The sequence below is a fragment of the Haliotis rubra genome, unplaced genomic scaffold, assembly GCF_003918875.1.
Source record: "Haliotis rubra isolate DU_JTF1 unplaced genomic scaffold, ASM391887v1 Scf8, whole genome shotgun sequence".
Lineage (NCBI taxonomy): Eukaryota > Metazoa > Mollusca > Gastropoda > Lepetellida > Haliotidae > Haliotis > Haliotis rubra.
The window spans coordinates 5,012,861-5,024,821 of record NW_025767523.1 but is presented as its reverse complement, the minus strand read 5'-3'; the positions used below and the strand labels follow the sequence as shown (position 1 = coordinate 5,024,821).

At 42.0% G+C, this 11,961-nt stretch overlaps 1 long non-coding RNA gene across 2 annotated transcripts; it reads right to left on the bottom strand.

Annotated features, from left to right (window-relative positions):
* Window positions 1–517: 517 nt before the first annotated feature.
* On the bottom strand, window positions 518–1,412 carry LOC124261497. Of its 2 annotated transcripts, XR_006894336.1 has the most exons (4): window positions 1,315–1,411; window positions 942–1,235; window positions 674–850; window positions 518–572 (listed from the first exon to the last, which is right to left on the bottom strand). It is a non-coding gene; the product is annotated as an uncharacterized LOC124261497 (long non-coding RNA). The 2 variants fall into 2 exon arrangements; XR_006894335.1 differs by lacking the exon at window positions 518–572 and having other exon boundaries at window positions 647–850; window positions 1,315–1,412.
* Window positions 1,413–11,961: the final 10,549 nt, after the last annotated feature.

Genomic DNA, 11,961 nt, shown 5'->3' with positions numbered 1-11,961 from the left:
TGTAACACGCTGTAATCTAAGGTGTTACTCGCTGAGGTCAAATATGTAACACGCAGACGTCGAAGGTGTAACACGCTGTAGTAGAAGGTGTTACACGTGTATCACGGTCGTTCAGATAGACAGGGTAACAATATAGACATGATACCTTAAATATACACAACCACGGTCGTTCAGATAGACAGGGGTAACAATATAGACATGATACCTTAATGTACACAACCACGGTCGTTCAGTTCAGATAGACAGGGGTAACAATATAGACATGATACCTTAATATACACACAACCACGGTCGTTCAGATAGACAGGTAACAATATAGACATGATACCTTAATGTACACAACCACGATACCTTAATATACACAACCACAGTCGTTCAGATAGACAGGGGTGACAATATAGACATGATACCTTAATGTACACAACCACGGTCGTTCAGATAGACAGGGGTAGACAATATAGTACACAACCACGGTCGTTCAGATAGACAGGGGTAACAATATAGACATGATACCTTAATGTACACAACCACGGTCGTTCAGATAGACAGGGGTAACAATATAGACATGATACCTTAATATACACAACCACGGTCGTTCAGATAGACAGGGGTAACAATATAGACATGATATAAGACGGTCGTTCAGACAGGGGTGACAATATAGACATGATACCTTAATGTACACAACCACGGTCGTTCAGATAGACAGGGGTAACAATATAGACATGATACCTTAATGTACACAACCACGGTCGTTCAGATAGACAGGGGTAACAATATAGACATGATACCTTAATATACACAACCACGGTCGTTCAGATAGACAGGGGTAACAATATAGACATGATACCTTAATATACACAACCACGGTCGTTCAGATAGACAGGGGTGACAATATAGACATGATACCTTAATGTAATGTAACAATATAGACATGATACCTTAATGTACACAACCACGGTCGTTCAGATAGACAGGGGTAACAATATAGACATGATACCTTAATGTACACAACCACGGTCGTTCAGATAGACAGGGGTAACAATATAGACATGATACCTTAATATACACAACCACGGTCGTTCAGATAGACAGGGTGACAATATAGACATGATACCTTAATGTACACAACCACGGTCGTTCAGATAGACAGGGGTAACAATATAGACATGATACCTTAATATACACAACCACGGTCGTTCAGATAGACAGGGGTAACAATATAGACATGATACCTTAATGTACACAACCACGGTCGTTCAGATAGACAGGGGTAGACAATACCTTAAGACATGATACAATATAGAATGATACCTTAATGTACACAACCACGGTCGTTCAGATAGACAGGTGACAATATAGACATGCTACCTTAATATACACAACCACGGTGGTTCAGATAGAGAGGGATAATAATATGGACAATATACCTTAACATTTACAACCACATCACACAGCTAACATGAAAACGGGAACGCTACCCATCTAATTTATTTACATGGCGTACTTTACCCCATCCCAAAGTGAAGAAGATTAATTTCACTAATGACGTCATCACCGACTGTGGGAGAAACGATGATGTAGTAGCCACTGTCGTCGCAGCAAACGCCGTAAATAGATCACGTATTGATCTCACAACATTCTCCATATGTGTGGGAGGAGGGTGCTTAATACCAATGTCACCGTAGCTGTTGTCGTTAAAAAACACGGCTCATGACATTCGGCATATGGTGCCCTTCCAACTGTGTCACCAACCCTTGAGGTCATCGCTGACCTGTCAGTGTCCACTATGTTTGGACAAATGGTTCTCTTTTAACCAAACATACTGCGGTTCTTTACTGTTTTGCCAGATGATCTGTACTGTTCCAACTTTATTACATAAGCCACGCATATAGGGTATTGATTTGAAAATCAGTAAAGATCACCTGAGACAAGTGTCGTGAAATGGGTATAGGTAAAGGTTAGACTAATGTTTAGTCTCTGAATATATATAGTTTTGATAGTAACAAACAAGCCCATTTAAATTGAAAAAGAGCCCCAGGGAGACCAGAGATTCAGAACCTGAACCTGAGGAAATCTAGACTTGCCTTTTTTAAGGCTTTAGCAGAGAGGGTTTGGCAGTAGGGAAAATAATGTGGTTCAGGGACTGTGAGACAGACTAAGGTCAAGGTGTACATGTTACGTTGTTGCTGTAGCCTTGTACGTTATTGATCAATACAGTCAAACACTGTTGACGTTGAAGGAAGCCTATGTATGTACTTCGAGATAACCGAGGTTAGACACATCCGAAAAATGATGAATTTTTGTTAAATCAAATGAAGGAATGCGGCTTAAACTTGGGGACAACCGTAAATTTGACGCAACAAATTTCGTCACAACGGTTGTAAACTGTATTACACAATACACGAGATAAACACTACTATACACTATACTATAGACAGAAGGTTCCATGTAGAAAACGCTCTGTAACGGGCGGTGATGAGTGATTTCTTTGAACACATTCACAGATCAAATGTGAAATACTTCAGATGATGTAAAAATGTTAAGTCTTTACTGTCAGTAGCGGTTTGGCGAAAGTGTTCTGTTTTTGGTGACAGTATTAATATGTATATGAAGGTGTTCAGATGTCTGTGACAGTGTTCAGATGTCTGTGACAGTGTTCGGATGTTGGTGACAGTGTTCGGATGTTGGTGACAGTGTTCGGATGTCGGTGACAGTGTTCAGATGTTGGTGACAGTGTTCAGATGTTGGTGACAGTGTTCGGATGTCTGTGACAGTGTGTGCAGTGTTCGGATATGTGACAGTGTTCAGATGTTGGTGACAGTGTTCAGATGTTGGTGACAGTGTTCGGATGTCGGTGACAGTGTTCAGATGTTGGTGACAGTGGTCGGATGTCTGTGACAGTGTGCAGATGTTGGTGACAGTGTTCAGATGTTGGTGACAGTGTTCAGATGTCTGTGACAGTGTTCAATTATCTGTGACAGTGTTCGGATATCGGTGACAGTGTTCAGATATTGGTGACAGTGTTCAGATGTCGGTGACAGTGTTCAGATGGTGGTGATTGTGTTCAGATGGTGGTTCGTTACGCCGAAGACCCGGGTTCGATTCTCCACATGGGTAGAATGTGTGAAGCCCTTTTCTGGTGTCCCCCGCCGTGATATTGCTGGAATATTGCTAAAAGCGGCGTAAAACTAAACTCACTCACTAAAAATGTAGGTTACAGTTCAGATGTTGGTGACAGTGTTTAGATGTCGGTGACAGTGTTCAGATGTTGGTGAAAGTGCTCAGATATTGGTGACAGGGTTCAGATATTGGTGACAGTGTTCAGATATTGGTGACAGTGTCCAGATATTGGTGACAGTGTTCAGATGTTGGTGACAGTATTCAGATATTGGTGACAGTGTTTAGATGCTAGTGAAAGTGTTGAGATGTTGGTGACAGTGTTTAGATGTCGGTGACAGTGTTCAGATGTTGGTGACAGTGTTCAGTTATTGGTGACAGTGTTCAGATATTAGTGACAGTGTTCAGATATTGGTGACAGTATCCAGATATTGGTGACAGTGTTCAGATGTTGGTGACAGTGTTCGAATATTCGTGACAGTGTTCAGATGTTGGTGACAGTGTTCAGATATTGTTGGTGACAGTGTTCAGATATTCGTGACAGTGTTCAGATGTTGGTGACAGTGTTCAGATATTGGTGACAGTGTTCAGATGTTGGTGACAGTGTTCAGATATTGGTGACAGTGTTCAGATATTGGTGACAGTGTTCAGATATTGGTGACAGTGTTCAGATATTGGTGACAGTGTTCAGATATGGGTGACAGTGTCCAGATATTGTTGACAGTGTTCAGATATTGGTGACAATTATCGGTTGTTGATGGCAGTGTTTAGATGTCGGTGACAGTGTTCAGATGTTCAGATGTCGGTGACACTGTTGACACGTCTAGGTCGCTGCAACAGCCTGCAACGACAGGAGCCTCTGTAATACTCATATCTAATTACACGACATCAAATCAAGCTAAGCTTACATGTATCAGACGCACTTGCCACAGCTGTCAATCATGCAAAAGGCCAAGGTTGGTTGTTTGAAATACACGTGACTCGGCACTTCCCACTTCCCTATACAAACGCATTTCCATTGTTCATGCAAACATCGGGATAGGTTGAAGGTCAGGGGGCACGGGTGGCTCCCTCGTCTAATCCGTCACAACTTGCTATACAGAGTTGCGTCCCTTCTATCTTTGATCGTGGGTTCGAATCTCGGTTGGTCTCTAAAATAGTTCTACATTGGTCAGCTCCATACCGTGGGTTTCAGTGCATCGCGACTGGCTTTCCCACCAAATCAAGCTGACACACAGTGATATAGCTGAATACTGATCAAAGTGGCGTTAAACCCACCTCAATACATCACTCACTCACACACACTTGTTTGATGGGGGACTATGTTCCACTGATTATTGTCTGACCTCAGTTTAAGACTAGAGTGAGTGAGTTTTAGTTTTACGCCGCTTTTATCAATATTCCAGCGATATCACGGCGGGGGACACCAGAAATAGGCTTCACATATTATACCCATGTGGGGGATCGAACCCGTGTATTCGGGGCGATGACAGAACGCTTTAACCACAAGGCTACCCACCACCTAGCATAAGATGAGGCGTAGCAAGATCCTTGGGTGAAACTGGGAATATGACACCGTGTAGAAATTTATAACCAGTTTATGAATTCAGTTACCAGAGCAACACCCCAGTGTTTTAACAATTTTAACGAACTTTTCAGGGCTACCAATTTGCCTGTGCCTAGTTAATTAGATTTCAGCGGGTCTATAAACTATTATCCTTCGGTAGATTTTATCTTGTCATTTCATAATTGTTTGACAAATAGAACATTATTCATCCCACGCGTCCAGTAGGCGATAATCTCCTGGCAACGATGAATATATAATTCCTAATTGTTATTCGTTCAGTCTGTTAAGAAATGATATAAATTCTGAGTTTCCCTGTTTCATACTTGTAAAATATGACGAATGTTATCATTAGTAATATAATTACACGCTTAGCAAGTAATTGACAGCGTCAATTAAACGCCCGTTGCACTAAATGAATACCTGTGTGAATACCAGGTAAATGAATACCTGTGTGCCTGATGACTTGACTCACACGATCACCCTCTTGCCTGATTCATAGATTCTCTCACAGTTCCTAGATTGACATTTAGATATTCCAGAAATAGAGTTACCATATTTAAAAATAAATGTCTAAAAAATGAATTAAATTAAAATGCAAAAGGGGCCGCCCAGGATAACTTAATTTCTGGCGGGAGCCCCAGAGGCAATCTAGACTTGCCCAATCATTAGACTTTAGCTGTATTTATAACTTTTTCTCTATCACAGCCCCTGAACTGTATTTATTTTTTATCTACTATTTATTTTTGATCTACTATTTATTTTTGATCCGCTATTTATGTGATGCAGAAGCCTCAAATAAATCAATTCTATAAAAATAGAAAAATATGAACAATGTCTACATTTTTCTCAGGTTCTGAATCTCTCATCTGTCTGGGGCTCATTCTCAGTTTAAATGAAGTTAACAGTTTCTATCACAATTACATATAGCCAGAGACTAAGCTTAGTCTAAGTTTATCACTGCGTTCCGACTGTCATGACTATAGTGATGAAGGATTGGCGACGAAGAACACCGATAGTCTGTATGATAATAGTCAGTCTGTATGACAGGAGTGAATATACAAATGCTAGTATTATCTAGTTTTATCTAGTTTGTAATGTACACCTACTACAGATTTGTATAGAGATATTCATGAAAAGATTACGATTTCCACCATTAATTTCGTTTTTAAATTCTTCAAGGTTAGGGGCAGTGGTTAAAGTGGTTAAATCGTTTTTTCGTTCGTCTCGCCGAAGACCCGGGTTTGATTCCCTACATGGGTACAATTAGACTAAGGCTTAGTCTCTGAATATATATAATTTTGATAGTAACAAACAAGCCTATTTATATTGAAAAGGAGCCTTAGGGAGACCAGAGATTCAGAACCTGAGGAAATCTAGACTTGCTTTATTTAGGGCTTTAGCACTGCAGAGAGGGCTTGGGAGTAGGGAAATTAATGTGGTTCAGGGGCTGTGAGACAGACTAGGGTACAATGTGTGAAGCCCATTTCTGGTGTCCCCCGCCGTGATATTGCTGGAGTATTTCTAACACCGGCGCGAAACTAAACTCACTCACTCACTCATTCAACTTCGATATAGTGCATAGTGACTGTGTTGCAATTCTGTCCCTCACTCACTCACTGTAAGGTTGATACCAATGAAAAAATATCATTTGCTAAATGAACCTAAATGAAGAACCGCATGACTACTTAACGGGACCGTGTGGCCAGGCTCGCTGACTTGGTTGACGCATTTCATCGTAACCCAATTGTACAGTGCGATTTCAACACTAGACTGGGTCAAGATTGATTAATTACAGACCACCGTCATATATATGGAATATTGCTGAGTGTGACGTAAACAACAAACACCTCAACAGGTATGTGAATAGAATCCCATGTTATATATTCAATGCGCCGCGTGTTTATTACAGAACTGTATAACAGAAAAACTATTTAAAATGAAAGTAACAACTTCATCATGAAATATGTGACAGCTGTATCACCTCAATGGGATACGGGCGGTGGGGTAGCCTAGTGGTTACAGCGTTTGCTCGTCACGCCGAGGACCCGGGTTCGATTCCCCATATGGGTACAATGTGTAAAGTCCATTTCTGGTGTCCCCCGCCGTGATACTGCTGGAATATTGCCAAAAGCGGTGTAAAACTAAAACTCACTCACTCACTCATTAGGATAGCTATATTACAGAAATCTGCAAAACCATCATCATAATTATCATTGTTATTATAACTATCAGGGCGGTGGGGTAGCCTAGTGGTTAAAGCGTTGGCTCGTCACGCCCAACACCTGGGTTCGATTCCCCACATGGGTACAATGTGTGAAGCCCATTTCTGGTGTCCCCCGCTGTGATATTGCTGGAATATTGCTAAAAGCGGCGTAAAACTAACTAACTCATAACTATCACTGATCAGGCACGCCATGCTAGAACACCTCGTACGTGACACGTAGATGCCTCATCCCCCCATACGCTACAGTATATCCAGATGAACAGGCATCCAATGTCAATAACACCCCATCTGTGACAAGTGTATAGTCTCAGTGTATGTATATGCCGGTTATCACGGATCAATGTTGGCTGACCTAGATACGTAATTTAACTGACTATTTGATACTGAAACACTGAATGTTATCCCGGTGTTACACCGCTTACTTTCATATACGTTGCCAACTGCACCATACATGCGGATGTGAAGTTACGTCAGCTGATGAGGCAAGGAACACGTTTTAGTTTCGGCCCGGAGTGTCTTTCCTTTTATATGCACGAAACACGCCGGCTTTGTTGTTTCGATGTTGTGAACGCAGCTTGTCTAGTGAATGGGTCTGGTTTTCGTCATCTACATTAACAGCATAGGCGGATCCAGAAATTTTCAAAGTGTGTGTGTGTGTGTGTGTGTGTGTGTGTGTGTGTGTGTGTGTGTGTGTGTGTGTGTGTGTGTGTGTGTGTGTGTGTGTGTGTGAACCCCCTGAACCCCACCTTGGCTCTGCCATTGCAAAACATTAACTTCAATGTGGTCTTTAGTCATTTTTAAAAATGGGGGGGTGGGGGGTGTCGAGCCCCTGAACCCCCTCTGGATCCGCCACTGTACAGATCACGTTAATGGTTGTTGAGTGAGTAAATGAATAGGGTTTTAAGCCGCTTTTCTGGGGACTCCAGGAATGGGCTTCATTGTACCCGGGTGGGGAATCGAACACGGGTCTTCGTCGTGACGCGCAAACGCTTTAACCATTAATTTAGCCGACCGCCCTTCGACCCGTGAAGATCCGGGTTAGAATTGATCTTTAGCAACACATGTTTGACGTAAAAGGCGACTAACGGGATTGAGTAGTCAGACTCGCTGACTTAGTTGACACATTTCATCGTATCCAATTGCGTAGATCGATGCTCATGATGTTGATCACTGGATTGTCTGGTACAGACTCGATTATTTACAGACCGCCCCCATATAGCTGGAATATTGCTGAGTGCGGCGTTAAACAACAACCAAACCAAACCATCGCCCTTCAAGCCTGGAATATGTACAGGAAGAAGTCGGACCAGGACTTGGGATAACGAGTGACCTGCCCTAACGGACTGCTCGGATACTTATTGTTGCATTGAATCAGTCAATTGTTATTTCGAGCTCTCAGCCAGTCCACGTCTGAACAGATGCCCAAGACCTGATCCGTTATCCAAACAGCCCACTAATGAGGATTGGATGATTAAAATGGCGTGGCTGATTGAGCGCCATGGTAACCCGACGGTATGAATCGTCCATAGCATTAACCACTGGCACAGGTCTCGAAGATATTCGGGCTGTCGTGTTTAAACTGAAGCACAGTACACTACGGTTATATCGAACTCAAAGGGGCCACCAATTTTAATTTGTTATACGCATTCCGACTAAAATATACAGTATAAATAGCAGGTGACCGGGACCTTCAATATGTTCGTTATTTCCATCAGTTTGATATATCCGTGTTCATTATAACATAGTTTACTGTATTTGTGACTGAGTGAGTGAGTTAAAATTTATCGTCACCGTCGGCAATATTTCAGTCATATCGTGACGTATTTGTGACTGAGGGGTTAAACAACAGTATCTCACTCTTTCCATTTCATCCCATAAAAACAAGGAAGACATTTTCAAAACGATACCGCCTATTATGGATTCAGTTTACTTCGACCTCGGCGGCGTCTGGGTAGCCTATTGGATAAAGCGTTCGCTTGTCACGCCGAAGACCCGGGTTCGATTCCCCACATGGGTTCAATGTGTGAAGTCCATTTCTTAAGTCCCCTGTCGTGATATTGCTGGATTATTGCTATAAGCGGCGTAAAAGCGGCGTAAAACCCAAACTCCTCGTCCTCGACAATCCCAGACTGCAATCATCCCCATTTGTGCTACATCAACTGCCTTAGTACCATGGCCCATATTCGGTTTGCCTTGTTTTTTTCCAAACCCAAGAACTTCCTGCTTTTCCAGAGATACCCGAACAGATTTATTTCTTCCGTTTAGTCATTAAACCTGGCGGATCCATCTAACAAATACGTTTTATCCTATTTTACAGCTAGGTTACGAAGGACGACAACTGTCATTTTCAGTGATCAGGCAATGTATTTAAACGTTCATTGTTGTCACGGCCCGTAACCAAAGTCAAGACCTTCTCATCTTGCGCTGAACTCATCAATATCAACGATAAGCTATCCTTAAGTAATCAGCTCGTAAGCGGGCTGCCGCGAGGAGCGCACGTGTTACAACAAAATGCCATTGGCTATTTCCACCTCACGAGAGCGTCCACTGATTTCTGTCAAGGGGTCAAGAGAGTCACAGATACGGGCCACATTGTTTCACTGTCTTACATTGATGTGATGCACGTCATCAATGACGCACCATGTGCGTCACGGGCTCTGAGGGAAAACAAAACCAGTTGATTACAAGCATGATATCATTACCATATGTTCATATCTAACCGCAATCAGTTAAATACATGACAACCTACAAAAGATCATTTCAAGTGTTAAAATCCTCGTCTTTATCTGTGAAACACAACAATCAACTAAATAAAGTAAATATTACACAAAAGTTATATTTTGTAGTGCCGAAAAGAAAACAACCCACTTCTGCATACAGCCATTAAGTCGATTCACGAGTATCAACTAAATAATCAAAACATTATGCAAAAGACAATTTCAAAACAATATTTTCAATTATAAATCTGTAATGATGAACACGACTATCGACCAAATGAATTATAATATTATAATCATTATAAAAAGTACATGTTCTATACATGTACTAACGAAACACTGCACTTCAGCTGCAAAGACGATTAGCGAGCCTAAGGTGACAGTGACTCTTGAAATCACCAGTAAATCCGACACGAGATAAGTCATCCTAGCAATCACGTACATGGGCAGCCAGAGACTGATAGAGACCTCTGCATAATGTCTGCAGCATCAACAGACAGCTGGGTGTCTCCGACTACCACCAAGGTATAACTCCTGTTGTCAGGCATTAGTAATTTACCTCTCAGTATATTCAGATGTATGCGTTCTAGTCATTATGATTGATGGGAGAGACGCTGCAGTCTCCCAGCTCATAGCCGAGCCAGGATACAGCCTACGGGAAATGTTAGGTGGAGGTCTAATCAAATGATACTGACAGGAAAAAGAAAGTATACACCGGTTGGCAACATTGAAAGCGATGGCGGATGTCATAGCCGTAGTTTGGACCTTAAGTTTCGGTGGGTGTTTTCAGCCTTGTGACGTTTTGATTACCTTTGTAATGTTTTGGTTATATCCAATTTTAACTGTGTGCTTTCTTTCGACCGGGAGTGTACACTCTATAGCTTGTTATGCTTTCATAAAACAGTTAAAGAGGCATAACACTTTTCATGCAGTTTAAGTCAAAATGTAGACGCTTTTGGTAACGCCAGTGAAAATCTAAAACATGTTTTCGATGTTAATAGGATATTCACTGAATGCTAGAGGGATATGCATATTGATTTTGTAGACAGACGGTTTCTGACCAGCATGAATACAAATTAAATGGGACTCTCAATTCATACCAAGTCAACTTCCCTCAAAGACACGATACCAAAACAGTGCCAAAATGGACCATATATTGCACATATCTTATCGCAATACTGAAAACAGTGATGTGGGTCCAGTTGTTTGAGTTGTGTAACTGTCAGATGAGCTTTCGTCCATGACAGTTTATGGCCACCACAACTTTTGATCATCAAAACAGAGAAAAGGGCAGTTGGCGTTTGCAGAAACATCTAACAAGATCCTAAAGACGCCCAACAGAATCTAGCATCAGAGGCAGCCTACAAGGCCCTACTGCATGTGAGATGTCTGGGTGGAAGAAGTCTCCAAACCAGGATGTGGCTGTGGACTGGAATGGCCGAGAGGAGACCTGTAGCTGGTCTTTAATTGAGCGTATAGCTACAGGAGAAGGCCGAACCCGTTCACAGTGAATCACATGGGTTGATCCTGAAACTCTCGATCGCTGGTTCGTCTGGTCCATCCGTGATTGACCATAACTAGTATGCGTGGAAATGGTGTTTAACGTGGCGAGCAGGATTAGTGCAATTTGCGTGCGTAGGTGCCTGCGTGCTCGCCTGTCTACATGTACTAGCCTTGGTTATATTGCTTTATGTAACTACCAGACTTGGCTCTGGCAAGAACGGTATAGGTTTATATGTGATAGGACTGAGCACGATTCCAAGCCACCCCTCCACCCTTCCCGCCGGAAGATAAGGAAGATGGTACGTGTTTGTATGCAGGTTGGTAGTCCACAAAGTAGGGAAGGTATTAGTAACTCTGCGCGTTATGGGGCAGTCCAACAAGCTTTACGCAGCGATATCTCACTATACCGGGGATAACGAACATGCCTGCCCTGAAGTGAAGCTTTGTGGCCAACAAGGGTGGTAATTGTTGGAGTGGAGTGAATAGGCAAGGGCGATAACTCTGTGATAGACGGAACCAGTTGAAGCGGTTATGACAGGAACCTGGCTGTGAAAGTGAAAATCCACAATAGTTGAAAACCTTTCAAAAAGATAAATGAACGTGTACACTTTCCAAACGAGGAGCATATTTGGTAACAATATATTTTGAAAGCAGTTTTGCGGGTGGGAATCCTACATAAAACACGTTACTCATCTACGTAAAATACATTACGCAGTCATGTAAGATCCGTTACCCACGTACGTAAAATACGCCATCAGCACAAGCGTTATATTTACTAACGTGAAATACGCTACATACTTACAAAAATACGTTACCTTCTTACATACAAA